This window comes from Chiroxiphia lanceolata, chromosome 1, assembly GCF_009829145.1.
Source record: "Chiroxiphia lanceolata isolate bChiLan1 chromosome 1, bChiLan1.pri, whole genome shotgun sequence".
Taxonomy (NCBI): Eukaryota; Metazoa; Chordata; class Aves; order Passeriformes; family Pipridae; genus Chiroxiphia; species Chiroxiphia lanceolata.
In genome coordinates this window covers 67,091,920-67,119,814 of record NC_045637.1, presented here as the reverse complement: position 1 = coordinate 67,119,814, position 27,895 = coordinate 67,091,920, and the positions used below count along the sequence as shown (strand labels likewise).

The window sequence follows — 27,895 nt, the reverse complement described above, 5'->3', positions numbered from 1 at the left end:
TGTTTTAAAAAATCTTAGCTAACTTATTTAAATAAAATATTTTGAAAGTCTAAGAAATCACAAGTGCTAGCTGATGATCTTAGATTTTACTTTGATCATAGTCTATGGGTTCTGGTGTCTTTTCATAACAGATTTTTTAAAAGTTTCATTTTCTTCCTTTAAGCATACCTATAGAGAATTGTATGCTCCTAAGAAGATATGACTGATTCTTCTGGGTTATCCAGTTCAGTCACTTGCTTTTGCAGCCAAGATGTCATACAATTCCTTTCATGTACTGATCAAACTCTTTCTTACAACTATTTAGAGATTTTTTAGTTCCCATACTCTGTTTGGAGGCTGTTTCAGTTTTCTGGTTTCTTCTCCCCTTAAATATGTTCACATGGCCTGCTTTTATTACTTTGTTCTTAGACTAATTTTGTACTTGAGCTTCAGTGGCCTTTTCTGTATGATGTTTACTGACCCAAAGTATGGAGTGGTCCTGCTCACTGCTAGGCTTAAAAAGAAAAGTTCTTGCCAGACAGGGGTCAGCTCTGGTGATGACTCCTAAATTCTTGCAGAGGGTGGACAGTGGTCTAAGGGTAGACACAAGAGGTTTCTGATCATGCTCCTCATTCATGGATGACTAATCTTAAACCAGACTTCACTACTGACCCTCAGAGAGTGTCAGAGATATAAGTGCCTTACCCACAGTTCTCTTTTGGGAGGTTTGGTCTACCAGTGCACAGTGTTCCACAGGGATTCATTCCACAGATTCATTTTCATCTGGCTTAGTTCTGGTTTCTTACTATAAATAGTTCAAGTAAAATAGAAGAAACCTTTGTTTTTAGCTTGAAAAAAAGTCTGGTTTCCCCTTTGGATTAAATTTCAGTTGATGAGAGTTGATATGTTAACACTTACGTAGATGCAATATTCTAAGCATTAATCTTTCAAATAGGAGGTAGCCATTATGCTCTAAGCAAAATTATTTTCCAGTCAGACTATCTAACAGTCTTAATCAAGAATGCATTGGATTTCATGTAGCTTTGGCATGAGTACTTCATTTGGGAAGCTGGAAATTACTAACTTTTGATTCTGCACACATTTTTTAATTTTAAAATTACTGGGAAAGGGAACATATATTTTTTATTTGTGATCCTTGAAGTGTAATGTAAACAGAGGACAGGAAATAAAAGTGTATTTCGAAAAGTGAAGGGCATCAATGTTGGTATAGCCTCACCTTGAGTATTGTGTGCAGTTCGGGGCTGCACAGTTTAAGAAGGCTGTGAAGATTCTTGAATGTCTCCAGAGGAGGGCAACAAAGCTGGTGGAAGGGCTGTAACACATACCCCGTGAGAAGCTGCTGAGGACTTTGGGCTTGTCTAGTTTGGAGAAGAGGAGGCTGAAGGGTGACCTCATTTCTTTCTACAGCTTCCTGAGGAAAGGACATGGAGAGGGAGGTGCTCAGCTCTTCTCCATGGGACCTGGTGACAAGACTCGTGGGCGCAGTTCAAAACTGCATCACGAAAGGTTCAGACTAAATATGAGGAAGCATTTCTTTATTGCAAGGATAGTCAAACACTGGAACAGGCTTCCTACAGAGTTAGTTGATGCCCCAAGCCTGTCAGTGTTGAGACATTTAGACAGTGCCCCTAATAATGTACTTGAACTTTTGGTCAGCCCTGAATTGGTCAGGCAGTTAGACTAAATTATCATTGTAGGTTCCTTCTAATTGAAATATTCTGTTCTATCCATTCATGTTATTTTCAGTTTGCTGTTTCTGCTCTTTTTCAGAAACCAAAGAGAAAAGTTGTAATATTGAACCTTTTAAATAATTTGCAGCTTTAAAATCATTGCCTCTGTGTGTGAAATATTTCAACCAGTATGATTTTACAAGGAAATGTGAATGCTTCGTAGTTAGATTGATATGACTCTCACTGTCATTATCAAGTTCAGCCAAATGTAAACTATTTTATATATTACTATGTTATACAGGTAGGTTAGTAGCTACCTAAAGTGGAATTACTGCATTTGTCGTTTAAAAAGACACCACTCTTTCCTATATTACTTGTCATTAATCTTCTGTTGGAAATGTAGTATGGATGGATAAGATACAGTTCTGCTATATTTATTAGATATTTTAAATATCACAGTAAGCAGCATCTACTACAAAAATGCTGTAATACTGCTACAATAAGCATTATCTGAATACAGTAATATTCCACAGTGAATGAAGCAGCTGGAACTGCACTCGTATCAGCTGCATGACACCAAACACTCCCTTCTGCTTTCTCCTGGGGCCATTGACATTTGCCTTGCCTGCAGAATGACTATGCATGTTATCTGCAAGGTATTAGCCCATTAGTAATGAGCCGCCTTTAATCTTGGTGTAGACATCCTCTTCACGGAAAAGGGTGTGTGTCACAGCACTGAAGACTTCTGTATACCTGGGTGTGCAGATAACTTTACTCGCTGGATTTGTCCCATTTAACCTAGCAGGGCTGCGGTTTCGCATTTCAGTGTTTGTAGGTGTCAGCTCCAAGTCATATTTGTCCTGCAGACCTGGGCATGGAAGGGATTCAAAATCTGTGTAGGAGAATAGATTGCCATTGTGTGCATGCAGAAAGGTTGGGGCTGAGAAGAGGCCTCGAGTCCTTAGCACTAACTATTCATCAAGCCAGAATGTTTATGCTGGCTGAAAAGAATGCAGCAATGCACGCAGAAGTGTTCTTTATGTTGCTGTTATTAAAAATAAAATAAAATAAGGGTTTTTTAATTAAAAAATGAACTCTTGTCTGGGAAAAATTTATAGTAATATATCCTGTCACAGTGTGTGACCTGTTTTCCTGGGGTGGTTTGAATGTTTTTTGATTTTGAATTTCTTTTTTCCACGTGCTGTTGCTATGGTAAGAATTAGCACATCAAAGAGAGGTATCATAGCAAATAATACCATAACAAATAACCTGTAAGAGCTTTGTATTTCCTGGGACAACATAGGGTTAGTTTGGAGTTTCTACTGAAGCCCTATCAAAAGTTTTCAAACTGTGAGTGGCATCTCATTATTCAGGAACTAATTTTTCATGACCAAAACAAGAAAGTTAACCTTTTTATCAATAAGGTTATATTAACTACAGATGAATTCTTACCTCCTTTAGGAAATGTTAGGTCTTCCATAAATCAAGGAGGAAAAAAAACCAACAAAGCAGCCAGAAGGAAATAAGATAGGGTAATGGAGATGAAGCTAAGAAAAGCAAAATCAGATTTTCAGGTTTTGCAGGATGTGGGAGCGGAGAGGGAGCAAGAAGGGATGATGTAGCCCAAGGTTTATTCAATTTGACTTTTAGTAATCAAGTCGTGATAAAATTGGGTGAGTACAAGAACTTGGAAATACCAGCTGTGGCCTATAATGGCATGCCAAGCTCCTACATAGTAAAGATTGATCAAAGTAGTTGAGTATTGAAGAACAGGTGGCATCATCAGATGGTTTCAGACTTAATTGCTGCAACTCCATTACCGAGAGTACTTGTGTGCCACAGCCTGCTGAATAGAGAACCTGTTGAAGACAAGTTTTGAATTTACTGAACAGAAGCTACCTACATTTTGGAATGTGACGAATCAAGCTTATCATGAGATGAAGCTCTACATGGTAGATTTTTAAAATAGTAACTGTAGCTACAGGTTAATTAGATGCTTGAGAAGAGGTGGAGAGGGGATTGGAGACTCCAAGTTGTCTAAATAGCCGAAGATACAGGAAGGTCAGGAGATCAAAAAAAAAGTACTTACTCAGCACTGGAAGAGAGCAGGTTTGCCACACAACAAGTCTAACTCCAATTTCTGCAACAAGATGCTGGAGGAAAATCTATGAGAAGACTGTTGGTCCTCTCCAGAGTTATGGAATTGAATACAGGACACTCCAGTCTGACCTGCCCATTAGATAGCCAGAACTAAGGAGATTGACTGAGAGGGTTTAGTCCAAATTTAATGTTTGGCACCACGAACCTGATGGGGTTTTTTATATAAATGGTTCCATCAATCCAGATGTTGCTCTAAACATGTGACCCAAATGCCACTTAGAAGAGTAGCTCTGTAAAATTAAACCATTTAAAATGGAAAGTATAAAAATATGTTTATTTAGATGTTTAGTTAATTCTTAAGACTGTAATGCCTTCAGTTATTTTTGAAGCAGATACCTCCTAAGTTACAGTCAGTGGCCTCATGCCGAGCCCATCATCCATTTGGAATCATGCAGAGTTTGCATTTCAGTAGTGTTTTAGCAATGTGACAGGCTTGCCTTCAAATATCCTGCCTGCACTTTGCTCGCAGTAACGTCGTTCAGACCCAGCTTTGTGTCTCGAGAATTTAGCTTTCTGCTATTCAGCCTGCTTAATGTTTTGATCCAGCATACCAGAGCTCACTTGCAGAATGGTTTGCAAACTCATAGAGCAGCAAAGTTGTGATGAAGGTGTCTCCTTGGCAGCACAGGGACTGTTTTTCTCCTGAGGAATGCTGCTGAAGGCCAGCAGACTTGGCCATCCTGAGATTGGATGGTCCTGCTGCCTGTAAGCATTGGTGCTCTCACATAGTGTGAAGACAGTGGAGTTCAATAACTAGAGTTGAGGAAGCAGGGGGATAAGCTGTATAAAAACTTACTCCTCTTGGAAAATCTCACTGTGACATGTTTCAGTCACTAACTTCCATCAATATTAAAACAGATTTTATGCCTAAGATCTCTGAAAATCCTGCTAACCTTCTGTCTTTGTCGGTATTAAATGTGGATATTTCAAGTCAGAGTGCAAAATTACTGTATTTTTAGACTGATTTTCTGAAAGGCTCTTGGCCATGTGCTTTTTACCTTCCTCCTCTTGTCTCTGGTAACTCTTGTGTTCTTTTGCTGATATCAGCCACATGTGCCATGAGACTGTAAAGCTCAAAATACAGTCCAGTCCCTAGAAATTTCTTCCAGATGCGTACCTGGATAGATGAAGAGGACACTGTGATTGTCTGTGTTGGGCTCCAAGCAGACCCTTGACATACTCCGACAGTAGAAGTCAGTCAATGGCTGGACCTTCTGAGACAACTAAGACACTTGCAATCAATAAAAGTTTGTAGGTCCTCTCTGTGGTGCTTTTGTTCATAACCCTGACTTGATAACCATCCATGTGTTTCATGGCTAACCATGGCATTTAGGGATGCATGGCACTGTGAAGACCTTTGTTTTCTGATGCAAGTTTTGTTAGAATTGTGTTGATTTACATTGTTATTACAGCTTCTGGTGCATTTTGAATAGTCATATATTTCACTAAATAGTTTATTTAATATGCTTCTTTGAGAAGGGTAGCATTGTGAGATTCTAAATTTGGAAGGTCTGAATAAAAAGGAACATTCTTCTTTGTAGCCCTGTTTTGAGGATGTCTTCTGACACATGAAACTTTCATTATACTTTAATTATTGATAGGAAGCATTTTCTTACCAGCATAGCACTTACGCACAGTGAAATCACTTTTCAGGAGAAATTACTCCAAGCAATCTTTGGATGAGTTTCAGTTTTTGCAAATTGCTTAGGTTTTTTTACTTTGTTTTTTCTTAGTACTCTATAAATTAAAGCACAAATTATGAGCAAGATCATTATGCTGTCATGAATCACTCAAGTACTAATGGCCTAATGCACTAAGCCTTAATTAGTAATATTGTATTTTTAAAAAGACAATATTGTGAATGAAATCTGAACATGCAGTGTTTTATGACCGGGTTTCCCAGAAGATTTTAAATGGATTCCTCTTCTTAGTGTGTTTTTAAATAATTGATACAGCCACTTCAAGCCCTTAGTAGACAAACAAATTATTGGCTGCTAGTGACAAAATTTGGTTTGGGCATAATAACTTCACAGAGACATGGCACTGCATACATCTGCTGCTCTAATTAGAAAGTTTGCCTAGGGTGCTTGTATCAGAAAGAGTGGGAAAAAATAGTGCTGCACAATCTGTTGTAACAGAGTGATTCCTGAAGAATGTGATTTATACAAGATTTCTGGTTAACACTTTCACTTCTTGCTGGAACACTGATACCATTTCAGCAAATTTTATACAGGCAGAACTGTACTGGCCTTACCTGAATGGGCTGCCTGCTTGGAAATGCCACTGTTGTATGCTAGATTTAGGGACTGCAAGTGCATTGTTCCATGGTGCAAAAGACCATTTTGTTGTCTTCTGTAGAACAGGCCATTGAGACCATTGCTGCTCTGTCCTACAGAAGTCTGCTAACAGGCTGTGAGCTGCTCCAACCACAGAGAATAGCAAGAAACCCTAGTGCTATGTCCCTTTATTCCAGATAGGCTTTCAATTTATATTTTTTTAACCCAGGTAGCAAAAATAAGGACTAGCAGCTTAAAGGGAGTTTTGGTAGCCCAGTGACAGCCATGTGTTTTAGAGGGGAAACTTTTTAAGCTGGGATGAAAAGCAGGTGCTGTGACACAGCGATTAAGTGCATCTTGTCTAACCTGGGAGCATCCAGCACTCAAAACCAAGACCCTTCTTACTGGAGCAGCTGTATCTCATCCAGCTGAACAGCATTCAGCTCAAAATAAATAGCTGTGGTTATGGGAAGAATTAATTGGAAGTGTACAAGAGTGGCTTTTCTTGTTGCCAACTTAAATTTACCGATTCACCAAATATTTCCTGGGAAAGGATCAGTTTCAGCAAATACCATATGAGTTCCATGACAACACACAGCAGGAGTTTGGTATCATGGAATGATAATTTATTGCAGCTTTCTGCAGAAACATGGTGGAGAGTATAGAGAACCAGGTCTTGTTTTCCTTAGACTTCACTTGAGGTAATGAATAATTCCAGAACAAGACCCTTTAAGAGCACAGAAAATAAAGCAATACAAATGTTTCAGAAAATAAATAAGTGTCTTAAAGGCAAGTACAGGTGTTTTGGGAGATGAAACTCGATTTTACTTGTCAAATTATCTGCTCATACTATACTATTGTGGAACAAGAAAGAGTCAGAACAGGCCTTCAGATGCTAACGAACTGTCTATGAAAGCAAAATATGATATCAGAAATCGGAGAAATGTAGCAACCTGAGATGAAGGTGTATTTCTAAAAATCTGTTGTTCTTTTGAATTTTTCTTATTGATATCTTTGCAAAGAGTCAGAAAGGATGAAGCAGTATGATGCTGACATACATTTATAGACATACACCACGACATACAGCTGGATCTGAATTTATTTTTTTTACAGTTTTAGGCTCTAGCTAATCCAGGTACTTAAGTATGTTGTTAACTCAATGGTTGATGTAACTATGAAAGTCTGTCTCCTTTTTCCAAGGCCACAAATTATATTGGTAGAACGGTATACAGACTATTTATACATTAATAAATCTGTGCATAAAGAGCATAAAGTCTTTATATTATTTCCATGAAATATCAGAAATTTTCTAAATAATGGAAAGGTAGTGGTTTTGTGCCAGGATGTGGGGGGGGGAATTAGAAAGGAAAGGAGAAGAGGAAGCCAGAAATTGTTGTCATTTATTTGTTCCCCCAGCAGCAAACACCTAAAAATCAAAGAAATCTGACTGGAATGATGAGAGACTTTAAATCATCTAGTGTTGAAGTTAAGTTTATTTTCCCTGTCAGGTATGCTTATAGTGTTCTATTTATGGGTATTTGAGGTTTTTAATTTTCGCTGAACTGAAATATATGGTTCTAGAGAGGATCTCATAAGGGAAGACTGTATAAAATTCCTTTCTTATCCTTCTAAATGATTCTTCTTTTTCAGTGGGTCATTACCTTTCATGCAGTGTGCTCTGTTCATTTGTGGACTAACTTTTGACATAAGTATTATTCATGTTGTGACTGGGATTCAAGTTTTATCAATGATTTCACTGTCCGAAAGAACATTAGAAAGAATGAGGAACATTATTTTTAATGCACTGGTACTCTACATACTTGTTCATGTTGGATATAAACCAAGACTTTTTGCATGTCCTTTCTCAATCACTCTTAATACACAAATGATATTGAATTAAGTATAGAATTATTATTTCACCTTCAGCAAAGATGCATTTTATTCTCATTTGTCCTGCTTGCCTCATCGACAAAAAAGACCGTATATACAGGTAATTTCTTTTCTACCCTTTCAAGTCCCCAGAGAATGGCACAAGTCCAAAAGCACAACAGGAGATAGTTTTTATGCTCAGATTGCTTCCTCATTTCAGAAATTATCACTCTTCAAAAACAAACAAAACAAACAAACAAAAGAAATGAAAATCAGAAACTAATGGTCAAAAAGTACAAAGGCAGCTAAAACCTAAAATGTGACAGCTTGAAGATGTTTCCATGGCATCTTGTGTAGATGGCCTGAAGTTCAGGGACCTTACATCTTTCTGTGATTTGAGTTCCTGACCAACCAGTGTCCCCTGGTGTAAGGAGAAGCCTTTTCCCTTTTCTAGTGGATTATGGGAATCTAATGGCAGACAGCATGGTGGAAAATCTAGTCAAGACAGAGAAATGAATGAAAGTAAACACATTTCAAACCACATGTGGGAAAAACTGTTACTTTCAAGTGCAAGTTTTCCAGCTTTGACTAACACTGGAAGACTTTTTCGGTCAGACATTTTCGTGGACAGCAAGTTTTTCTGCTGAAATGGGGTGAAGATGGGAATGGAATATTTATCACCAAAGTATTTTTCTGTTGAAATGAATTTCTGAAACAAAGTGTTCAGTCTAGCTCTTGTGCCATAGCACCACATGAGCGGGATAACGCAGGATGTGTCATAGCACCACATGATCAATATAAGAAGGATGAGCAGCCAAAACCCCAGCTAAACATCTTTTTGGACACCTGTTAGTAGACCTTGAAGGTTCCTTGGATCTTGTCTGTATCTGTAACAGAGACCTAAATGAAATACAGTACCTGAAAACAATAAGGAAAAAAAATCACTCAATAATTTGAGTGTAGTAGAACTATGTGCCAGCAGGCAGCAGGGTTTCACAGAATGAAATTCCTTATTAAGCTATTATATATGTATTCATACAGATAGATATATGAAAAAAAAATTTACAAGAACTTAGAATTTATGTGATGTTCTTAATGGAAAAGTAGACAGCTCTTGTTAAAAAACTCAGATAATTATTTTTTATGTCACATGACCTAAAGGTTGGATAAAGAAAAACTAAAAAGTGCTGTCAGGTGACTGAAAGGATCCTACAGTTCTTGGTTTTTAGGCACACTTTCTTATCCACTACCAATTTTGAAGTTACTTATTGTTGGCAGTCTTTTGGATGTCTGAAGCTCTGTCACTTTGTTGCAGTGCAACTTATTGCAGGATAAAGAACTGGACTACAGACAGGAATAAGCTCTAAGAAAAAGGATAAGATCTCATTCTTAATAAAGTAGCCCTCAAACAGAAATAGTAGAAGGAACAACAGAGGAATCACTCAAAAAGTCTAGTTGCATATTGTTATTTACACATGTTGCTTCAAATTATACCTAGACTGAGTAGGTATAATTTGACACCTACCCTGGTCTCAAATATTTGTTGTGTAATAAGCAACATTATCTACAATGTCTCTCTTTTTTTTTTTGTTATTAGAATATCGTTGTGTGTGGCAGACTGTAGGAGTCACCTCAATATATTTTCATTAGCATTTCTTTCAAGGAGAGTTGCTACCCTGCCTGAGCTCCTACAGATTCCCTCCAATACTTGAAGCATATTTTCTGCTCGTTGGAGAGTGGGTTGGGTAGTCACACTGATATGAATTGGGGACTTAATGAATAGGAGTGTCTCATACAGATGCTTAAAGACAATTTCTCCTCCTGAGCTCACTCTTTTGAGATTTATTATGGGGAAGAATATTCCGGGCCAGTATTTGCTAATTGCGTAGTTACAACTGAGGTTTTTTTCAATCTGCTTTCTGCCTAGATATTCACAGTTTTCATAAAACTCAAGCTTGAGAAATGCACATATGTGTGTAGTTACTCTGTGCTTTATTTCTCTGCAATGATATTTCATGGAAATGCACTTGTATATTGTGTTTAGAGAATCAGGTTGCAATTTTCTTATTCAAGCCCCAATGTAGTTACAGTCTTCTATGGTTTTGATTTTCGTTGTAGAACTTCTCACAGACAGCTTTACTGGGCTTTTACTATGAGTCATGGTAGTCTGCTAGTCTCATCTGTTTCTGCCTAATCTCATCTAAAACTTTGAAAATAATATTGGGTTTCCTTTTTATTGAAATTTTAACCAGTGGGATAAAATATAAAACATTACTAAGATATTGCCAGTCAGCATAATTCAGTTTAGCTGGCATACTTCCTTCGAAATCCATCCCAATAGCTAACATGTGCAAGCCCTGAGGTTTCTGACTCTCTGGGTAAGCTCGGTGTTGAAATCCCTTGTATTTGTTTCACCATTTTGAACACTTTAACATATTCCACCACGAGGTCTCTCGCTGCACAGAAATATTTTAAATAGCTCTGTTAGAGCAAGTTCAAAGCATGATCTCTCTGACATCCATTCTTCAAAGCAAGACTACTTTTCTCCGCAACAAAAAAAATGTGTCTTACCTCTCCCCCTTCCTACTGTGAGTTGTGCCAGAGCTGTCATTTTTTCCGTAGGGATTGTTTATAAAAAGGACCTATATTCTGCTGTTCAGCACAGCAGAAACCCTTGAGTTTTCAGTTTCAGTGTATAAATATTGATTTTGTACCTCACCGGTTTTGTTAGTTAACTCAAAGGTTATAGCATTTTTTGTTGAATGAATGTCTTTAAGGAAACAAAATACTGTACCTTCCTGAAGACTAAGTGCTTGTTTCAGAAAGTGACCATTTAATCCCAGCAGCTAACTACAGTTTGTTTGGGGTATTCTGTCTTGGAAGCCACCCTCAAAAACAACCACGGATGGCTGTTTATGTTCAAGTGATGCAAAATTTACATGTGGATTCCGGTTAAAGTCATCAAAGCACTGGATTCTGTTGTTAGATATATATAGCTATTCTTGATGCATTTCCTATATCACTTTTCTCAGTTCTTTTAACATAACTTTAGATTGAACATAAATATTATTCCTCATTAGAAAACAGTGGATTTTGCAGGCTTTGCATTTCTGTTTTCAGTATTTCAAGAAATTAGGAACAGAGGATGAGTTAGAACTGGGAAGGGTCCTATGCTTTGATCCAGTGAAAGTGATTTTCATAAAAAGCCCTTAAAGCTAGTTATCCATGGAAAAACTGCACTTTGAACAGCAGGCTCAAGCTATGGGACTTGATTCCTAGAAGCCATATTTGCAGTTCAGTGACCAGCCTTCACTCCTCTTCCTGTGAACCTGACTTCAGAACTCCAGCCAGTTGGAAAGCACTTCTGTAACCAGAATGAGAACAGCCCCAGGCTTGCAAACAGATAGAGGATACTTGGCAATGTGAAAAATCACCCTCACTGGTGTATATTTTGACACTTCTCTGGAAGCTCAGGTTTTTTGTGTTATTGAGCATAACTCAGCTACTATCAATTCCTCCTGAAACCAGTGGACCAAACCCTCAGCTTCAGAAATCAGGAAAACTGCTACTGTCCCAAATATATGCTTGATTACTACAGAAAAAAAGTCACATCAAACCTGGAGATGGTCTGAATTCTCAAGTCTGCCTATTTTAAGTCTTCAGTTCGACACAGTGCTATTTGGTAGGAGGAAAAATTTCTGATCAAACAGGTTTTTGGAGCATAGATGAGGAAGTTCCTTTATTTTTCCTTTTGAGAGAGTAGTTTTTTCCTTTCCCTTTTAAGCATTTTGTCTCACTTTTCTCTTCCATTGATTAGTAAGGTATGAAAAGCCATTTATTACTTATCAGCAATTTTTCTCTTTATTCGAGTACATTCAACTAATGGTTGATGAGCATCACCAGTTGTGCAAGTAGCACCATTTTGGTTACTCCGGGCAGGTATTCTCTGCCTCAGACTTGATGAATTGAAGACTTGATGGTTTTTCACAGCAAATACAAGAAACAGATCTTCCTTGTGTTGAGTTTTCCTAGGAGATTATGGAAAAAAACTGAGGTAGAGTGAACACAGCAATTCACATAACCCAATAACGTCTTCCGCTTTTTTCAAAAATGCCACAAATTTGACAAACACAGAAAAGAGCAAGGAGGGAATGGGAAGTGAAAGGGAAACAAGTATTCTTGTGTCTCTACTTGTCCTCCTCCTATAGTCTTCCAGAGAGTCTCACAAAATGTTCAACACCAAGCAAGGTTTTTCCCCCTGTGAGCCCTGGAAACTCATCCGTAGAGTTCCCCAGTAACTCCCACAGTCTTGCCCATATGGAGAATGACAGCTCAGGGCTCACTGTCAGAAGGCTTTTTGTGGATTAATGAATCCCAGTATTTCAGACTTGCAGGAAGGCACTCCCTGCTCAGAACCACTACTTTCTTAATGTTGTTCCTTTCATATTTAATTTTGAAGCAGTTCAGCAGGGCATCCACTCCTGGCTGTCTCCTTCCTCTCCTAGGCTTTCATGCCTTCTTGTTTCATCCTCATCATGAAAAAGACATTTCACATGCACTTGCAGCGCCTGCATGAATCAACTGCAGACTTTATTTGGGGCACCAATCCGACCCTAGTTGGGCGAGCATGTCTTCACAGGTGCATTGGTGGCAATTTTATGTGTCTTTTAGTCCAAGTTAGGAGTGAATGTTCTTGCTATGCTATTTATTTAGTTAGAATCTGAGTATTACATCTTTGCCTTTGAATTGTACCCAGACATAAAGAAGGCTCGATTTTTCACAGCTCTTTTATAGTTTAATGTACTGCAGTTTCTTTGGTCACTGAAAGTGTCAACTTTGCTATAGGGAAACAACACCTTGCAAGCCATCTTAATGAAGATGAAGATATTGCCTCTCCATAACTGTCTTTCTAATCCTTTAAGCCTTTCCCAGCCCAAATTCCTGTCAAATTCATAGGAATACAAGAATCTAGGACAACAACTTACAACAATTACCAGTCTGGTCTCTGTTTGAATAATGCAGTAGTTGTATAAATATTGAAGTTAGGAGTCTACATTTCTGTTTGCGTTATTTCTAGCAACTAATCTTTCAAGAAGCCAAGTGGTTCATAACTGAGAAGTGCTGCTAGCTTACATAACCTTGTTTTGACACTTGTTTTCTTTGTGAATTCTTGCCTGGACATAGAAAAAAAAATGCAGCTAAAATTCCATTCTCTATATACAAATTTTTAAAAATTTTTAATTGTCTTTTATTTGTTGTACAATAGCTAGCAAAGAAGCTGCATCTGCATTTATTATTTGAGACAAATTTCTATTTTTAAGGCAAGGACTGTGTAAAATGAGATAACGTTCTATTTTTAAGATAGGGGCTGTGTAAAAATGATTTGAATAATGTCTGTTGGGGTATGGCAGCATCACACAAATCTTGCTGTCAATAGAGCTAGTAGGAAGAAAAACAATTGAGAGAGCACATTAGCATTCCAAAGCACATACTGTTAGTTCCACAAAAAAATACTTACAGAGCTGACAAACACTGGGCAAGATTTTCCTTGCTGCACTTTAGATAAAGGCAGCTTCTCATTCCCATTTTAAAACAATACTTGCAATTAAATGTGTAATCAAAGTGTATATCCGGAAAGCAGACATACTGATAACTATTGGTTCAAACTTTCTCACCATGTATGCACCCTGATCTTCTTCTTTCCAGAGTCTTTGCATTGTGCTGCTAGCATCCACTTTCTGTTATGCATCAGTGCTAAGTATCTCTAAGAATTAGGGAAGAAATAACTTAGAGAAAGAGATCACTTTTCTCCTTCTTTTAAAACTAAAACTGATATTCTAAAGCAAATGTAAAAACTCAAACAAGCCAAAAATTAGTAGTTTGGAACGTGGGGCACTGACAAGGCTATAGCTCTGTGCTCTTCCCAGGTAAAGGCAGAGTTCCTAGCAGTGTTTTCACAAATGATGTGCCATCAGCAGTCAAGCTACCAGTTCTCTAAGAGACTGGTGTCCAATATTCTTGACTGGCAATATTCTTGACTAATTTTGAATCTTCTGATACAAAATACACTGCTTGTTTTGATTAACATAATGCCTAGAGAAATCTATATGGGAATCTGTTTTGAACATAACCTGTGTGAGAAATTGATATCTTTGCCCATTTGCAGTGACCTAAAAAAGGTATGTACAGGACCCAGTCTCTCAAATGCACCAAACTCCCATGACGTTTTCTATGAATCTTGACATAAGTACTTTTGACGATCTCAGTCTTGCCCTTTTGATAATCCAACCTGAACTGATGTAGCTAACTTGTAACTGATGTAGCAACTACTGCACTGAAATACTATTTTGTGAATCAACATCTGTCACAATAAGTCTAATTTTAGCATCAATGAGATATGCATCTTAGGATGAGAAGCCTCTCCAGCCAACCATTTATTATAAATATCATGCATTTCCCTTCTTTAAGCTCTTGAGCAGCTGCCTTAAGCACATCTGTTAGTCAATGTAGAGAGCAGGGAACTTTCAAGAGGCGTTCAGTTATTAAATGGATCTACTTACCCCCAGTTTTAAGAGGATGATAGGCCCCTGGTAAATGAAGTGTTTTAATTTGTCCTGCAAAGACTTAAGAAACATTTCTGGGGGAACATAAATAATAATTGTTACATGGATCACAATAGTTTTCAGTTGTGATTTACAGACTCTGCAGGTATCTGTGGACTACTGATGGATCAGTGAAAGGCGATTACCAGTAACAACCCACTGGTAGAAAATTTTATTTTGTTATCTAGGCATCCATTCATTCATCATAAAATTATTGAGGAATATAAACAGAAAAAAATGTTGAAAAACACAGAGAGCTGCTTCATCAGAGCCAAATGATATTAGCAGTTGGACGAACATGCTAAATAATGATACAAAAACATTCCTTGAATAGCTCAAAATTTTAAAGGGGTTTTATCAACATCTAGAGACAATAGTGATCTTACGCTATTTCCTCCTGGGAGTTGTATTTCCTATATGACTACGTTTTCACAGGGCTCACTGAAGCTGTGTTTCTCCTAAAACCAACCATCTTGAAATAGGTCTATGCTTCTGAGGCAGTTCTTCCAGCCTTATGTTTATGAGTGAGAAATTGGACGTTTGAAGTGAGGTGTTGTGGTTGTCCATATGCCTGTCTGTGGCATCTGGTTGCCCAGCAGGCAAAGGGTGAGACCTTTCAAGAGTCCAATTCTTTGAGATCATTCTGTTCACACTGATGGCAAAGAATACTAATAAGATGCCATATAAAGAGAGAGAAACAGTTCAACTCAGAAGACCACAGCTAGTGAAAACAACAGGAACATTTACACAGGTGTTGCAGGAGGTTTTGGGTTTAGGGCATACTGTCAGAGGGGGGACCACTGATTCACTTTTATTTACTGGCCAGCAGCATTTGTAGAGTATTTCTCTTTCTGTTCCTTGTATTTATAAAGATTTGTGCATAATTACCCTGCCCAAGGTTCTCATGACTAACCAAGAGGGACAATTTACATTAGCAACTTTACAGAGAACTGTGTAGGTAGAGAGATACAGGCAGTTGAATAAGAAGAGATCACACAAAAGGATTTTGTTCAGAAAATGAAAATCTACAAAGGAAAATAAACCACCACCCCAATAAGTAGTTTAACCTGAAGTGAAAATTGTGCTTATGCATCATTTGAGTGTTTAAACTTTTCAATAGAAATACAGCTAGTTTTACTCAGAAGCACACATTAGAATGATTTACAACTCCCTAGATTTTTTTTCATAAACAGACCAAAAAAACCCCAGCTATTTTACTGAATTCATTTGTTTGTGGTGAATTTTGCCAGGGCAGGCCCATGGACTTTTTTTCTATATCCTCAGGAGAGTGGCATGTCCAGACCTAGTATCTGCACTTTTTGAGTATGGCAAATGCTAAGTTTGAAAAGGCCTGTAATTTTTCTTTTTCCCTTTTTTTTCTTCAGGGACATGAAAACATTTCTGATGTGACTGACATTGTCTCAAGAGGTCAAATGCCTAGAACGGGAAAATGAGAAATGTTTGATATAGTAGTCTGAGTCAGGCTTTGTGTGTGCTTTGTAAATGGCTATTTAATTGTACAGAAATAAATGGAGACTTCAAATTCAGATCTTGTCTTATTAGCATATGTAAATTATATTCAAAATATACAAAAAAAAAAAAAGACCATACTACCTTGCCCATAAAACACTCTTGAGGTATGGTAATCTGATAATAAGCAAACTCCATGGAATAGTCTTGTTATTTTTTATAAAATCTTACTAGTTGTGTGAGCAAAAGTATGCGGAAAGAGATGAGATTGCTCATTTGGAACAGCTTCTCTTCAGGTTATTAATCTCTTCCCTTAAATGTTGATCAGCTACTCTTGAGTTCCTCAATGGAATCACTTCTGGGAGTAAACCCACATTATCTGTAAGCAGTGTGACTTAATGGAGGTAAGGAGAGTGATCCAAACTCTTGAATTTTCTTAAAATAGGGAGTGGCAGAGAGATTAATCATTTTGGTGGTGACTTTTTCCACTTTTCCTTTTACCATATGAATTTTGCTTGAATTTTGAGCAAGTCGTTAACCTTGAGCAAGTTGTTAATGAGTTGAGCTGTGTGCATGTGTGTGCGTTAGAGTTTCAATGCATGTGGTGAGTTTTTCAAAGGACCTTAAGACCTAAAACCTTTTCATGTGTCTCAGGCTAAGATCAGGGCTCACTTTGGTGAGCTTATATAAATAAAAGCTGGACATGAAAGTAAGCAGTCAAACTGAGGTCTCAACTGGTATGAAATCACACTCCATAAATTGATTCTGCAGAAAGAGACCCAGGAAAACCGTCAGTAGGCAGATGCTTCCCTCTCAGGTAACCCTTTAATAACCCATTAGATTTTCATGGAAGTGGTTTCTGTAAGCTATTAAATCAGCAAGCTATTCTTGTCCAATTTCCATTGTTGGTTGTCAGAAACTTCTCTTTGAGCATCAATATGTAATGCTAGAATAAAAAAGAGAACAGTAAAATCAGAGTTCATGTGGCTCACGTTTCTATCCCTATGTCTGCAAGTTATAGGATGTGATCTCTTTGTAGTCATTTGCTATTCCCACATAAATTTTTCTGAAATCTTCTATTTGTGAGATGATTGTCCAATTCTCTATCCTACAAAAATATTAGGATGGCTCTGCTGCTACACTGAAGAGCTGACAGGAAAAAAAATACAGTCAATCTCTGCTACACGTTGATCCCTACAAAAGCAAGGATTTCCACGTTCAGATTCAAGAATAAGTCAGGGCTGGTGGTCTTCAGCATTTATGGCAGCAATTGCAAGCTTTCAGGTGACATCAGAAGCATGCTAACATTTTGAATGATGAACCCACCTGTTAATTCATCATTCAGGACTACCTTTTCTTGAGCGAATCCTAATCTGGTTTGGGATCTAGTGTGTCTCCTCTGAAACCCGTATGTGTTTGTATGAAGGTATGAACAAAGTCAGTGGACAGCTTTTTCTTCCAAATTGGTTTCACTTAAAGGGAAGGCTCACTGTAGACCAAACAACTACTATGTGTATTTCAATCAAGTAAGGCACTTTAGTCAGCAGTTCCAAGATGCACTGAATGAAGGTCATTGACAATGCTAATTAACATTAAACATTCTGAGCACTAAATCTTTCCACCTGTAGAGAGGTTCTTCATGAATCATGTTTCATCATTAGAAATCTTTAGGAATGAGTTATGATAGTGGCAGTGCTGCTGCCTCTTTCGTGCATAGAGGGTGCATCAGGGATATCTCATAAATAACCAGAGATACTTTCACACCCTGAATTTTGGCAGATGGTATTACTGGTCGGAGGATAGCCATTGTCACAGGCTGTTTTTTGTAAGAGCATCATGTTTTAGTTTTCTGGCCATAAAATACTAATTGGCATTTTCTTGACGGAAAGGTTTATCAAGCACATGGGAACAGGCTGCCCAGGGAAGTGGTTGTCACAATCTCTGGACTTATTTAAGATATGTTGATGTGGCACTGAGGGACATTATTTAGGGATGGACTTAGCAGTGTTACGTTAATGGTTGGACTCAATCATTTTAAGAGTCTTTTCCAACCTAAATCATTCTATGATTCTATGATTCTATGATGTGTTTTTAAGGGGAGTGTCTTGAATTGTGTGATCATATCAAAACATATATAAATATTTTACAGTAAGTTTAATAAACAACTGAAACAAAACTGAGTGGGGAAATTCATGAAGAAAGGCAGTATTTAAAGCCTCAGTTCTACATTTATGTTGTATAGTATTATCTCCCAGCACATTCAACATAATCTTTTAAAATACTAAATTGCCTTCAGAAAATTATTTCTCAGTCATTATTATTCAACATTATTTAATCAAACTCATGTTTGTTCTTATTTGATGCTTTCACATGTAATTTTCATTTTAGGTCATAAGAACCATGAAATTATTCTACCCAGTAAAATAAACATATAGGAAAAAAATAACACCTACACTCACATACTTACTTAACTTATTAGGGCATGTGATGTGACTTCTGGGGATGGTCCTGTGCAGGGCTAGGAGCTGGACTTGATCCTTTTGAGTCCCTTCCAACTAGCATATTTTGTGATTCTGTGATTATTACATATAGATGTTTCCATTTGTTCATAAAATATTGAAAAAAGAAAATTTATTGTAAATTCGAGGATAGGGAACAACTTTTCACCTTGAGGTGGTGTACAAACATAACTTTAAAGTTTTGAAACATTTTTGGAGGGAAGTGTTAAAGCTTTTGTCTTGAAGTCTTTGAAAGGTGATATGGTAATAAAGCAGAACACAGCTGAGCAAGCACTGGGTAAAATATGTTTTTAAGTGACCTCTAGAAGATACAAATGTTTTTTGATGCTTTTTGCGGGTGGGGTTTTTTGGTTTTTTTTTGCTTTAAACATTAAACTTTCACATGTAATCAAGATAGTTCATGATTGTGAGGCACTGAAGCTGCCTGTCCAGTCCTGAACTCTTAGTCTAGTTGATAAGTACGTGTCCTGATGACTTTTTTTTACTAAACAACAATTAAAAATTATTAATTGCCCTGAATAACATTTTTTCTGTTCATATACTTCTAATTTTTAGCATCCAAGAAGAGCCTAATATGAGTGAATGTAAATATAAATTGTATTTTCTCTTCCCAAACTAACCCTTCTGCAATTTTGCATCATGGGCTTTCTCTTCCATCTTCTGTACTGTTACTTCTCCTACTTGCTTAATACTGGTGGCTTTCTCCTTATATGTCTGACTAGGTATTATTCTGTCTGAATTTATGTCCATTCCCTGTTCAAAGGAGAAATATTTGATCTTTATATTCTTACACAATTTTGCATCTTTAGGCAGTGTAATAATTGGAGAGTATATTAGGACACCACTTAGACTATGAATAATTCATGCCAGCGTGCTTTCTTTCAGTGTACATTTGACTCAGTAGAACAATTCAGTGATAGGGATGCTAAGATTTTACTGACACTTCAAGAAGAGCTGTTAGATATGGCTTTTGCGGTACTTAAAAACATTGGTTTTATTTAACTTCTGGTCATGTACCTCACCTCAGGTTTCATAACCTGTCTCCCTACTGTATTAGTTTTGCACTGCTAGATACCATCTCAGTGACTCCAAATAAGTTTTTCAGTGTACAGCAGGTTAATGTAGCAGTTAATATATCCCATCTAAGTATGACATTTGACATAAAGTGTAGAGACCTAGAGTGTCTTTATCTTAAAAGATTTTTATTCATTATTTTTATGTGTAATAATGCTTTTATTGTTTCACTGGATGTAGTGACAGTATCAGTTACCTAGGGTGGGTTTGTTGGTTAAAATCAGCTTTTGCTGCAGTGCAGAGTGCAGAGTTATGATCCAAGTACTATGAAGCGATACTTTAGGTTGAATGATTCATCACGGAAAACAGTATTTTAGGTGAACCAGAGGGTAGAATGGTGTGATGATAAATGAGCTGATTCATGGACCTTGTTCACGCAGCTAGCTCATAATACCTCTGTGATGGTCTGCATTGACTCCTCTCACAAATACAGCCAGATAGGGTTACTGCTTTCATGTGGTTTTGGTTTGATTTTCTTCTTCCTTTTTTCCACCTGCTTGTGAGAAATACTACTTGTGAGAAAATTATACACTGGACCTAAGAAATTGTAAGAGGAAGTTGGTGTCCTGTTTGTCAAGAATACAAAAGTTAACTATTAAATAGTTGTTTGAAGCTCTGACACAAGCTTTATCAAGCTTATTTTTCCTGCCTGCTGTGCTCAAGTTATTACTGATGTCCTGTGCTTTAAATGACATGGAAAGTATGGCATTTTCTTGGAGGAAGCCTCTGTGAGATGAATTACTGGATAGAGTTGACTGATTTAGGAGCTTCAATACCATCCTTTCTCTGAAACCTTATCAATCTGCTGAAATGAATGACTGAAGGTTAACCATATCCCCCCCTTTAATCCTTCATCGCCTATCTCTGCTTGCTTTTTTGCACTAATTTGGAGCACTTCTTCTGCCCTTCTGAGAAACTCTTAACTCACTGATGACACTTTTGAAACTCAGGAGCATCACAGGGCAGTGTAGTTAATAATAACACCTTCCTATCTCATGGATTTAGTACTTTTACTGTAGCCACTAGCAACTTAATTTGCTAGGTATATAGCATAACAAGAAATCTATCTTGTCTTTTGATTTGTCCAGAAATTAACATTGTCAGCTGGATTGACTAGGAGCATGCTGCAGTCCTTGATGTCACATGTGAATCTGCCTTCGGAGATCTGAAAAGTACCTTGGGAGAGAGAGGGGAACAACACTGATTTTTTTTTTTTTCCTCTTTCTCTAAATATTCAGTGTATTTAGCTAAAGTATGTTTTGATTTTCTATGTATTTCCTGTTTGTAGAACTGGGAATTACAAGTTGAGTACAATCTATACTATGGCCAGAACATTGCAGGAGCCATGTTTTCACTGGCTGGTTGGACTATGTCTGGCCTCTCAGTCCATGCATTTGGGTTATGAGAGCAAGAAGTGAGTTTTGATTTTGCAGCACTCACCATTTCACAAGGAGCAGACAGAAAGGATCTTCTTGCCCTGATGAAGGCAGCACATCCCACCACCTGTTTCACCAATAGCTCCTCTTTCTTATGGTTTTCCCTAGAGTTGAAGCCTTGCCCATGGCTCCTCTTGCTTTGGTGTGCTCTCCCTCCTGCCTCTCCAGCTGCCTGCCTGTGGCCATGGCAGGACACTAACTCCACACTGGCTTCTAAGCTTATAAGCCATGAAGCTTATTACCTCTTATTGTGTTTCATGTGCCACATGCTGGCAACCCAGCTGCCCAGAGACATATCTGGAGGATGTATGATTCACGGGTATCGCATGTAGCATGAAGATGTCTTCCATTTACATAATGACTTTTTGTTTTTCTTTTTGAAAGCAATACTGCTGGTATTTTCCGTGAGAAAACTTCTGAATAAACACTTTTCCTCCCATTTTGGTTTTGATTTGATAGAATTTTCAACAAAATATGAACACCAACAAAGTTCAATGTCCCTTTACTCTTCTTTGCTTTCCACCTTTTTTTTTTTTTTTTTTTTTTTTTTTTTTTAATATATGGTATATCCTCCTTCTCCTACAAACAAATCCCAAATCCAGAAGTTAGGAAAATGTTTTCAGTTTACTGTTTGTCACCATCATAGGTATGGTTATGTGTAACAGTAGTTTACATGATGGAAAATGCAGACTTTTCACTGTTTAATTTCGAATAAGAAAAAGTTCTAGGAGGGAACTAGTATAAAAATTGGCATGTGCAGTGATTCTCTGTTGTTAAAATACTTTGAAAAATAACCACATGTTGATAGTAAAGTAATAGAACAGGAAGTGGATAAGTATTTTCAACCTATAGCCCCTGATGTTTTAAGTCAACTTCATTGTGACTTGTAGGAAATGGGACATATTCACAGCACCAAAATGAAAATTCCCTTCTTACTGTGGCAAAGAGGAAATGAAAAATTGTAGGGAGGTAAGATAAACAGAAAATTTCACTGCAGCATTAGGTACCAGGAACAGTGAGGTACTCTTTTGAAGAAAAATGTTGCAAATGCTGTGATAACTGGCATTATCTTTGAGTTAGTATTCATGAAGTTTATAATTAATTAGAATGTGGTGTTACTCTTGCACCTGAATTTTAACTCTACAGCATTTTAGCATGCTCTTTTTTCTTTGACCTAAATCCGTCTAATTTTTTGTCTTCGTTAAAAGCGTGGAACAAAAACACTATTGTGTCTTGGGTTGTGCTCAAGCAGATCAAGTAAGTTTGCATTGCTAAGCAAAGCCATATACATTTTAGTCATCCCAGAAATGTTTGAGCTTGACATAATTAAGTGAGATGAGTGTCCACGTGATGGAAATGTTAACTGGTTTTGCTTAAACCTGTTTGTAAAAGAGACAGTCCGATAAGGGAACAAAAGAGGGGGACAAATCTGAAAACGTAATCAGGTGTAATAACACTTAAGTTTAGAGAGGCGAAAAGTATTTCATTTGTAGATGTAAATGAAATGTCATTACAATTCAGTGTCTTTAGAAGAGTTCTTCATTTATATTCATTAACATTATCATTTCTTAAGGATTATTTAATGTATATATTTGAAAGCTTTTTTTTTTTTAACTGAGAGATTATTCAGAAGAGCATGGCTACATTCTTGCAGATATCATGCAATCCATACTTTCCAATCCTGTGATTAAGATTTCCATTCTAGCCAGAAGAAAATGGAATACATTTAAAAATGCTGTGAAAAATAACAAAACACCCTATGTGTTAACACATTCAAGACAATTGCTCATGGTGTTATGAGATTCTGTTTTGTTATTTGAAAGTTTGTTCTATTTACTCTCTTTTAAAAACTTAATTTTTATTAAAAACATTCTGTGGGTTTTTTCACCATGAAAGCAGAGATCTTTGATCAATTGATAGAACAGGACAATCTTTCATCCAGGCATGTCTTGCTGATGCCTCATGGCCTGAAGTGAAAGAAATTGTCCTCACAGCCCAGTGGGTATGTCAGTGTGTACTCACAAGGCTTGTCCTCTAAATAAGCTGTGAGCCTAAAGGCCATGTAATGCCAAACCAGGAGACACTTCAGCCTGCTAGGAAATGGGATGGCCACAAATTCTTTTTAATATGAATAATGAACTGAGATTCTAGGAGAAAGACTGATGTGAAGATATGAGTATTTCTCATCAGCAGTGTGAAAAAAATGGGAGGTACAGAATTAAATAAGTTTTGAAGCCTTTAGAACTGAGCAGATCCTGCAAACTACAGTGCCTATTGCAATCTTTATTGAAGAACCTCCAGTCTCGTAACACTTGCATAGACCTCTGGTTCACATCTTTTGCAAGATGCAGCACTTAGGTCCTTCTGTAAATATGAAAAATTATCAGTACATTTTCGACTTTTTAATAGGTTCCTGTTTTTTTTTCAACCTCCAAAACTTCTTAATGCACCAGCACCTTTTCATGAAGGGTTTTTCTACACTTCACTGTCAAATGTACAACCAACAACTACCTATGGAATTTTTTTTTAAGAGTATCTGTAGCCACCAGACACCTTGTTTCTGCATTTCATTAGCTTGATACCCTCCTACAGATAAAACTGTGGACAGATAAAACATCCTTGAAATGCAATAAACGTCTGAAGGGGGAATTGTGCGTAAGAACAATTGCATATGCAGGATCTCATGGCAAAGAGAAGACACACAAGAAGCTAGAAATCCTGCTCTTGGTGTCTTCCCTTCTTCTATCTGAATCAGTTTCTGTGGATTGAGATGCAGAGATAGTGGGTTCCTTTTATTCCCAGGAGAAGATTTTCCAGGCAGATTTAAGGAAAATGTAACTCCAGACTGAACTTTCTGGTATCCTGGCTGTACGCACAAAGCACTGGTGGATTATTTCTGAAGGCAGGCAAAAAGAAAGGAAGGTCTGCTCGCCCTATTTCAGGATTGTTTTATCACATCGTTATTCCACAGTGAGGAATGCGTTTATACACGTATGGTTTAAACTGGTGACCCAGATAGAAAGAGGTATGTATCATCTTACCATACCTAAGCCACCCAGTCTCCTCATAGGTTTTGTTATTTTTTTGGACAGGTTCCACCTTCCTCTATGACATTTCCTCTGTTTAGATGTTTTAGAGGCATGTAGTTTTTTGGATGACTGGGTTTCAGGTGTGCTGATGATCACGTAGCCTAATTTTAAATGTTGGCAGTGCTGTTTCAAGTGTGATTTTATGATATTTGTTATGAATGTTTGTTGCTGTTTCAAGTGTGATTTTATGATATTTGTTATGAATGTTTGTTATCATGCTCTATATTTTGTCTTTTTTTTTTTTTTTTTTTTTTTTTTTTTGCCAGTCCCTGGAGGTTTTCTAGAGTTAGCTGAGCATGGTCACAGCTGAGATCATCTTGTGTTAGTGGTAGTCCTTACTTTGTGGGGGAGGTTGAACTAAGATGACCTCCAGAGGTTTTTTCCAGGCATTATTTCAATGATTCATCATGTATTAGTCATTCGCTTTCTGTGTATCAAACATGTCCTTAACTTTATATGCTTCCTGTGACTTCTTAACAAGTTTGTGATGGTAGGGGAAATAATTTTCTGTTCTGCAGCTGGTTGAAATCCCAAGAGAGACAAACTCCTGCTAGTGACAGAGAATGTCACATTCAGATGGCATGTGCTGTTAATAAAAATCTGAGTTATTCTGTAGTTGTTGCTTGATCTTTCCCTCATGGAAGAATCGTTGCACACTTGCAGTGATGGGGGAGACCTCAGAAATTGTGTGTTCAGACTTATTTTGGTGGTTGTCTGAAAAGCTTCGCATTTTTTGCACAGATCTGTGAGGGCTGAATTTGAGCAGATGGTTAAATAGCAGAGAGGAAGAAAAGAAATTACCTAGCTGGAGAGGAGGATGTAGCAGTGGACAGTACACCTGGAACTTAATTAACTAGTGTTTATCCCGTGCTATGCCAGATGCAAAGTTGACAAAGCAGTGGGGTTATTTGAGACCTAGACCCTTGATATTTACTTGAATAGACATTTGCAGAACTGTAAATGTGCTACGTGTATTGCTATATTTGTTGGGCCAAGGTGTGGTATCTCGCTGAAACCTCCAGCAGACCCTGTACCCGTGCACTTTAACATGGCAAGAGATAAATAGATTGGCAATGGGTAGTGGAAAAATGAGAATCAGTTGGGGAATGAAGAAGGTTGTTTAATGAGCTGAAGATAAAAACTGAATAAAATTTAAATGCATATCTTGGCTAAGTGAGAAACAGATGGAAGAAATCTACAAATTTTGGGGGTGTGAAAGCTCTTCTGGAAAATGCAGCTCTGTTGAAATCAAAATACTTCACAAAGCAGGTCAACTGCAGTAGACTTTTGCTTCAAAAAAATAAAAAAGTGTGTCAGACAAAACAGATTTTAATATTTTGGAATACATATTTTTAAATGCTTAGTTTTGAAGTGATTCTTTCATTTCTTTATCTTCTTTGATTTATTTAGAAATTAGTGTGAACAATAAACAAATAATCAAAGGAGCCATTGAATTTTCCTTCCAAGATTATTTGAAGTGTTTCAGTTTTGCTATAATTTGGAGCAAAGCCAGAATATAAAATCCTTGGAAATTGCTATCATCCGATCCCAGGGGGTCCTGAGAAGGACTCTGTTCTGCGTCGCACTTCAGCTAGTATCTCTTGAGATGCAGAAGCACCAGTAATTGCCTATAGCTGTACTACAGCTCATTTGCTTTGCACTCTGGATTGCAAGGGCTTGACTGTACAAGTGGTTTCAACATCACACTATGCCTGATGTCCAGCTGTAGTGGTAGTGCTTCTCCTGTCACACTGCACTGAAAAGTGGAAGCCTTGTTCTTTTTTTCCCCCACATGCTGCACCTAATCTCTTTCAGGATCAAAGCATTTGTAAGGGAAGATTTTCCTATTGACACTTTCTGGGGACTGTATAAGGGATTTAGCAGAGCTTTTCTTTCTCTGACATCCTTTTCCTGTAAAATCTAGTGTGAGGTGACTGAGACAAGTGCTGACTTTTCTGTCTTACAAAAAACCAGATCAGTTGTGCTATTGGCTAATTGTTGTGTACCATTCAGAGATTCTTCCTGTATTTGTGCATGAAAGGTTCTATGATACAATCTTATGCTTGAGTGTTTAAGTTGTCGTTTAGTGCTGAAAATGTTATTGTTCTTGTGGGAATTCACAGAAAATGTGTCTTGGAAAAATATTTGCTATCCTACTTAACATAGTCAACAATAAATCTTTTGCATTACAGCAAGTTGGTTTGCTCTTTTTTTTAAGAGACAAATTTCATTGTTTTTCATTATGTCTTGTAGGTAGGATATTTAAAGAAACACATAGATAGGACCTCATTTAGAAGTCAAAGGATTGAGGTTCTCAATTGAGCATGAAAACTGAAGAAAAAAAGACTTGTAATTTTCATCCTGGTTCTGGATTCATGTGGTTTGAGAAATTTAGCATGATCCATTCAGCATTTTTCTGTCCACTTTGATGCAGTGCTGTTGTTACTGTGAAATCCGTGTTTTTCCTCCCAGGCATGCACATCGCTCTCACTGTGGATAATTGGTTATGTATGGGAAGCATAGGAAGAAGACTTTTCTTAAGTGCTTGCAAAGACACTGCTTCACAGAACTGCAGTAAATAGCTACTTTAGCAAATGGTTTTAAAACCTAATTTGTTAGTTTGTCCTTTTTAGACATACTGACCTTTAAACTAGCAAATACAAATTGCTCTATGGTTTAAAGACGTTATATGACATTTTGAAGTGCTACTCAAGAGCTTTGTGTGCTTTTAAGATCAGTGGCCAATTTACTTTGGGGAATGGAGGAGCTAGGTGCTCCATCTATCTATCTTTTCAGCAGAATCCTTACTAGAAAAGAAAGTAAATTTGTCCCTGTTAAAACTTTAGTTCTTCTGTTTTGTTCTCTGTAAAACCAACTTTGCTCTGCACAATAAGTAATGCCACTCCGGTCTGCATGACAGCTGGGGTAGGATGCTCAGAAAGTCTTTGGATTTCTTGTACTGTGTGAAATGGAGAGTGATGAGTCTTTCAACAGAAATACCTTTATAAGATACTGTTTAGGAAGAACTTGTATGTTTGTGCTTTGTACTACTTTAACTGGGATTCACTGTATTTCAAGGAAAAGGTTTTTATTATAAAACATAAAGAGAATATTCTATCATATTAGTGGGGTTAGATATTTTGAAATTATAAAGTGTTTTTAAAATTCAAATAAATTACTTGAAGGTGGAGAAGCAAAAGAAAGATTTATCATTTCTATACCTATGCAGGGAAGGTACTTAAGAGCTATTGTGTCTTTAACAGATAGTTAACATATGTAACAGGGAAATTTGCAAAACTTACAGGCTGCATTGCAAAGTCCAGATTAGAGCTACAAATGTAAATAGCGCAAAAACTGGAGCTATCTTCAAAAGAAGATGTTAAGAAGTTCAGATTTTTAGCTTTGTTATTTTGGTTTGATTTGGATTGCTTTGTTAATGAAAAAGACCAAGCTGGATATGAAATAAATAGCATTATGTACAAAAAAACACCTAATGGCTTTACATAATATCTGCTGAGTGAATTGTTTAAATGTGTCATACAAGCTAAATTTTGTCAAACTTCAGCTCTTTGTGTGTGACAAAGAGATTTTCTAATAGTAAGATGCAAAGAAGTAGCCAGAAATCTATGCCGATCTAATGACAAAGCAGGTTATGAACTCAGCTTCATTTAGGATGGAGATCAATGTAATACCAAGATGAGGGCCATTAAGGTTTATTAAATTTGTCTAA

At 37.2% G+C, this 27,895-nt stretch overlaps 1 protein-coding gene across 17 annotated transcripts in view; it reads left to right on the top strand.

Annotated features, from left to right (window-relative positions):
- The window catches only part of LOC116799594 (poly(rC)-binding protein 3-like), a 497,681-nt gene that overhangs the window by 9,979 nt on the left and 459,807 nt on the right, over positions 1-27,895 (top strand). Inside the window, exon 1 of one of the 17 annotated variants that reach the window (XM_032712858.1) lies at positions 24,080-24,101. The exons of the other annotated variants lie outside the window; for them this stretch is intronic. The gene's annotated coding sequence lies outside the window, so the exon portion shown is untranslated. Of the gene's footprint in view, positions 1-24,079; positions 24,102-27,895 lie in introns of those variants that run through there. 17 annotated transcript variants of the gene reach the window in all.